Here is a 6000-nt window from a genome sequence, read left to right on the forward strand (position 1 = left end):
TTATTTGCAAGAAAGTTTGAATAAATTAAAATTATATATGTATATATGTATATTAGCTACTCAACCAATATCTAACAATATTGTAAGATTTATATCCAAAAAGAGAGAGAGATAAATTCATTTCCACTTCCTTCAACGTCAATTTTGTAAAATTCATAATCAACTTTAATTTCATCAGCCAAATCTTGGAGTAATTTTGCTTTCACATAATTCAAAATATGAATGTAATTAATTAACGATGTTTTAATTGGTTCAAAAAATCAATTTTCATATTGCTTTAGCACCACTTGTACTCGGTTTTTATTTTTTTAGCAAAAAAATACTCCAATTTAAATTTTAAAAAGGGAAACTTTAGTAAATGTAACAAAATACCAAACTATTTACGTTTGTATAACAAAACATATAAAATTAGCTATTTTTTAAATATTTCAGGTTTCCCTTTCATCGATAAAATCATCTTTCTCCTACGATTTCTTTCATCGTGTTTCTTCTTTCTTCTATTTTTTTTCTTCGATTTCTTTCCATCATCTTTATTATTTTTCAATTCTTTATTTAATCTGTCTTCCTTATTTTTCTCTTTTTTTTTTTATTTCTTTCTTTTTTATCGAACGTATACTGAGTGTTTGCTTTAAGTACCGAATGAAGAACTAGGTTTAAGGCCTTCGTTGTTGTTAGCAACGGTAATGGCCATGTTGGATTGAGAGTTAAGTGTAGTTGTCGGTGATCCCTGTTAGGAGGGGTTATTGGGGTAACAAGTTCCAATATCAAAGGTAACCATCATAAAGAGATTGTTCATGAAGGCTTGGAATAAACTATCCTCCAAGGTATATGCTTCAATTATTCTTTATAGAATTCTATTGATCGGTATATTTCTACATGGTCTTAATTAGGATTTCATCATTGTGCGCTACTTTGTACTTAAATTGTTCTCGACGTTCTTTTTAGCTCTAAATTCATATTTTTCATATGACTGACTACTGTTTTTGCATTCTTGAAATTTAGCATGGTAGGGACCCAAAACTGACAAATGAAGATATTTGTATGGACTACCTTATCGCTGGTGCTCAAAATATTGTTTGTGCTTACAGCTACAGGTACCAGAGAATATTAATGAAAGAAATTGCGTTAAGTGCACTTTCAGAAATTATCCAAATGGAACATATGTTATTTCTAGGACATGGTATTTTTTCAAAATTCTTGAATTCTCTTGTCATACTGCTTTGCTAATGCTTCTTATTGGATTTGCTTCTTGCTTGAATGTAAATGTCTGGCCTTGACATTTGTTGATTTCATTTCTAATTACTTGTAATTTTGTTGTCCTCACGACTGTAGTTGTTTTGTCTCTAAAGCATGTATATTACTTTATTTTGAGAAGAAACTATTTCGCTGAATTAAACAAAATACGGGCGAGGAAAGCTTCAACTTGAGTTTTGGAAGCTGCAATTAAAACCTTTCCATTCCAGAGAGAAGAAAATCATGGTTACGGAAGGTCCGGATGGATCAAGAAAGAGTGAGAAAGAGCAATATGATCCTGCAAAACAGAAAACAATTGCCCATCTCATTAAAAATGTTCTATGAATTCTTTGAAGCCATAAAATCCAAAAGTAAACAAACATCAATTAGATTCATCTTCATCAAGATAGTGTTGGATTATGGTTGATTCTATTCGTGGTTGATTATTGATATTGGGCTGTGTTTCTTTTAGACTTTTCTATTTGTTTGTCCATCCATTTTGTTGAATTGATTTGTGTTTTGTTTTCTTAACTATTGTGTTGCCTTTTGTACGTTATATGTTGAATGCATTTTGTAAATGCAATACAGTTTTAGTATAATCGAGTTCATGTTTAGAATAATTAAATTAGAGAGTTTCAGTTATTTCTTGTGATGAGATGAGATCGCATAGAATGAATTTATAATGATAAAAGTTTGGTTCTACTAAATTTGGGTTTAGTCACACGAACATTTAACTTGTGTGCTTTGCTATTTGTTTATGTTGAACTTGAACCCCAGTGGCTATACTGGTGAGGATCTCCGTGGAATCCCAAACAACCTCATGCCCTTTGTATAGCAAGTTGCTGTCGGCAAGCGTCCTGCCTTGACAGTCTTTGGAACTGACTATTCAACAAAAGATGGAACTGGAGTAAGTTTATCGTAAGTTCATCATGCCCTTTTGCTTGATTGCTCGTTTTTCTTGCTGTGCTTAATTTGCTTAGTCCGAGGCTTCCAATAATTTTCTCTTCCATTAAAAGATCTATTGTCCTCTGCAGGTACGTGATTATATTCACGTTGTTGATTTAGCTGATGGACACATTGCTGCATTGCACAAGCTAGATGCGGCTGGTATAGGTAATACACTAAATATAAAGCTCTTTGCTTGTGGTGACTGGTAATGCATAGTAGATTTTCCTGATCCATTTTAGTTTTTATTTATGTTTAAGAACCATTATGGAGGATACTTGGTATATTTACCCCAAGTTTCTATTTTGAGCCTTAATAACACTCATAATGCCGCGAGAATACCATGGATACTAAGGAAAATTCCTACATTACATGAGAGAGTAATGTTTAGAGCTAGTGTATAATTAATGTTTTGGGTTAAACAAAAAAGTCTCAGGTTCATTACTTTGTGGCCTAAAATGTTGGCTACTGCCCTGTTAAATTAATACAACTCTGGGCACTGAATTATTATTTGCCGCCAAGGAAGCAATTTATCTGTGTTCATATTTTCTTGAAACCCTCTTTTTCTTCTCCTACCTAATTTGTTAGTCTCAATGTATATGAGAACTTCACGTAACAAGCAGCCATAGAAACCCGTGCTCTCACTTTGTGTTCCACTTAATTATATCCGGTGTTTCTTCCTACAAAATGTGGTCAATTTTTGGATGTTGTAATGCTTCATTCAATGTTGTTAATTATGTTACTCATGTTTGAATGATTTTTTTTTTGTTTTGTGGTTCTTTTTTCAGTGCATTATCATTGACTGTTTAACAGGGCTGATCGATCTTTGTTGCCTTATGGTGCTTGGTCTTGAATATATTCTTTTTCAAGAAGTTGTTCAAGGGAAGGGTTGAGAAAGGTGAAAAATTAATTATGGAAGATTTATGCCTTAGTAAAACTTTAAGTTTTGGAAATGAGTGCTTTTGTCTTAAAAGAGGTATGAAAGTCGCTGGGACATTGCCAATCGAAATTACTAGGCTGTAAGTTTTGTTAACATAATCTTGTTTTACTATTTATGATTGTCATATTTTGCCCTTAATTCTGCTGTTCAATACAATTTCTTGTAATTAATTTTTGTTGTATGCTAGCAAGATATATCATTTGGAGTGGTTAGAAAATCTTTGGAGTGTCGTATTACAGTGTGCATTGAAATACGACGTATAACATTGCCCTAAATTTATGTTATTGGGTTTTAGCGTTTTAGTTGAATTTAATTAGGTTTTTGGATTAATGAGTTTGGATAGAATGCTTCTTGGGGTATTGGGACATTCCGATCTTTGATGTAGAAAGTTGGGACATTAGTTGTAAAAAGTGGTAAAAATTTATGCTGTTTTGAGTAGTTTTGGGTTGCTATTATTTGAAAGTTGATTAATAATATTTTAAGATTAGGAAATGGAATATTAGATCGAGTTTACACTAATTGTGGTAAAGAACATGGAACTGAACCCGATGGTGATCCAATCTGAAAGAGAAAATCAACAAGTGTTTATATTTATCTTGGTTGAAAATTGCTTCTTGTTTCGGATGCGAATGCTCAACTTGAAATTTGATTTGTAGGGTGAATTGGGGAGTTGAAGTTTCAATTGATTTAAATTTGCTTCCATGTGGTGGAATGTTATGGATCAAATATTTTTTTGTTTGCTTCATTTGCTTCTCATTTTTTTCGTTTTTCAATCTCGGTTTATAATTTTTGGATTTTATTAAGCGGGAGTTTTATTTATTTCTTGGTTGCTTTCTTCAAATTAACTTGATAAATTCACTGCATCTATAACTGTTAGCCTGGTTGTAGGGTTGTCATTTGTAAATGTAAATGTTTTGTGGAAGTGTTTTAGATGAAAGCATTTTTAGTATTTCTGATAAGTTTGTTGGGAAATTCTGTTTATAGACCTTTTCATTCGTTAATTTAGAAAATGAATTCTGACATATATATACTTCTCATATGTGTCATACTTATGATTTTTTTGTTTGGATCACTAATCATGTGATGCTTGTAGTTTTCATAAAAACTTCTCTATTCTCATCGGCTTGTTCCTTATTGAAATTTTACAGGAAATGAGATTACTTGAAATAAAACATGGTTTGCTTCAACTAGCAGAGTCTTTAAACTTTCTTCATAGCAATGCACATCTCATTCATCGTGCTATATCTTCGGAGGTATCAATTTTATTTCAACGTTTTTCTTTTCTTTTTCTAGTAGTTTAAAACTTTTTATCAAGTTTTTTTTGGGAGTATTTGGAGTTTTTTCTAGTGCTTCATTTGAGAACTAAAGTGTTGAATGATACAAACACCATATAAATGGAGTTTTGTTGATGTATTGAAGCAGGAGAAATTTATGCGGTAAGGTAGGCGTTTTGTATTATAATATAGAAATCATAATATAGTAGGTGTTTATGGATCATGCGTGTGTTTTCTGTAGGCGTTTTGTATTTATGTGTTGCCTGTAATATATTTTGTTTCGGACTTTGTGTGAAGTTTTGTAATTCATTTAGCTGAGTTTGTGTGTTGTATTATTGAATCAATTTTGTTTCATTTTATTGTCTTACTAGGTTTTGTTAGTATCCATTGGAGCAACGAAGCCATATTTGCGACAATTCATTGATGTATAGGCATTTTTGTAGGTTTGGTAGGAAAATTTCTGGTTTAAGTGTAGTTCTTTAAATAGCTTGTTCGTAACAAACCATATAATAGTGCACGAAAAACAGTGACTAAAAACAAAATTATGACATTTAAATGTAGAAAAAAGCTGTCATCGAAAAAGTTTTATTGACAGTTAATTAATATCATAGAAAGTGAAATGATGACAGTTAATGTAACGACCTAACTCCTTATACTAAGCCGAAATCATTACTAATTTAAAAGATAAATAAAGTTTATAAATTTAAAATAGAAAAATGAAACAGAACCTCGAATTTCTCATTAAAAGCATAAACAAATGTATATGAAAATAATTTTAAAAGTAAAATCTTAACTTGGGCCCGTTTTAAAGAAATAAAATAGAATAAAAGAATAAAATAAAAGTGCAAATACTGGAATCCGAACAATGACGTAAAGCGGAAGCAAAATGGTCTCTATGGCTAGCCATGACCACTTCTTGTCAGTCGCCAGCTTGCCCTTACCTCTACCTCTGCTTGAAAAATTAAACAAAAAAGAGTGAGTATAAAAAAATATACTCAGTAAGGGATCCACTACTAGTCCCGCTAGGTGCCTATTAATTTTCTATTAGAGTTCTGTAAAGTGGTACCCCTGAACTGGCATGTTCCCGAACACGTACAATCTGTGATCCCGTAAGAACATATCTGGTCTTCGATGACCCAAAGGAAACACCTAGGACAAACTGGTTTGTAGTGTACCCGAAGGAAACACTAAGACAATCAGACTGTGAGTGACTCTGTCGAATCACTCATAATCATGTCTATGTTAATGTCAATGTAATACTGGACTGGTGATCCCGTTGGAATATGTAGTCATAAAAAGGTGGTGATCCCGAGGGGCACCCATGTGGGTACGACTCTAAGAGACAAAGCTAATAGCACACCCTATCCGTAGCATGTAACATGTCATAACATTTTCATAAACATGACATATCATAACAATCATAGCATACATAACCAACAACATAAACATGAACATAATGTAGTCATCCTCATCAACGTACTGCTAGTCATAACATAACATCAGTTCATGACATCAATCATCAATACAGTATTAGTCATCATCAATATCACTGAGTTATGCAATTTAGCTATCATCCAAGCATAACCATAAATACATGCGGCCTCTTAA

At 32.4% G+C, this 6000-nt stretch overlaps 1 long non-coding RNA gene across 2 annotated transcripts; it reads left to right on the forward strand.

Moving 5' to 3' along the window:
- The first annotated feature begins 878 nt into the window (after positions 1-878).
- Positions 879-4393, forward strand: LOC107991467 (uncharacterized). Of its 2 annotated transcripts, XR_007821502.1 has the most exons (5): positions 879-1094; positions 2011-2151; positions 2268-2346; positions 2967-3076; positions 4267-4393. It is a non-coding gene; the product is annotated as an uncharacterized LOC107991467 (long non-coding RNA). The 2 variants fall into 2 exon arrangements; XR_007821501.1 differs by lacking the exon at positions 4267-4393 and having other exon boundaries at positions 881-1094; positions 2967-3124.
- The last annotated feature ends 1607 nt before the right edge of the window (positions 4394-6000 follow it).

This window comes from Cucumis melo, chromosome 6, assembly GCF_025177605.1.
Source record: "Cucumis melo cultivar AY chromosome 6, USDA_Cmelo_AY_1.0, whole genome shotgun sequence".
Taxonomy (NCBI): domain Eukaryota; kingdom Viridiplantae; phylum Streptophyta; class Magnoliopsida; order Cucurbitales; family Cucurbitaceae; genus Cucumis; species Cucumis melo.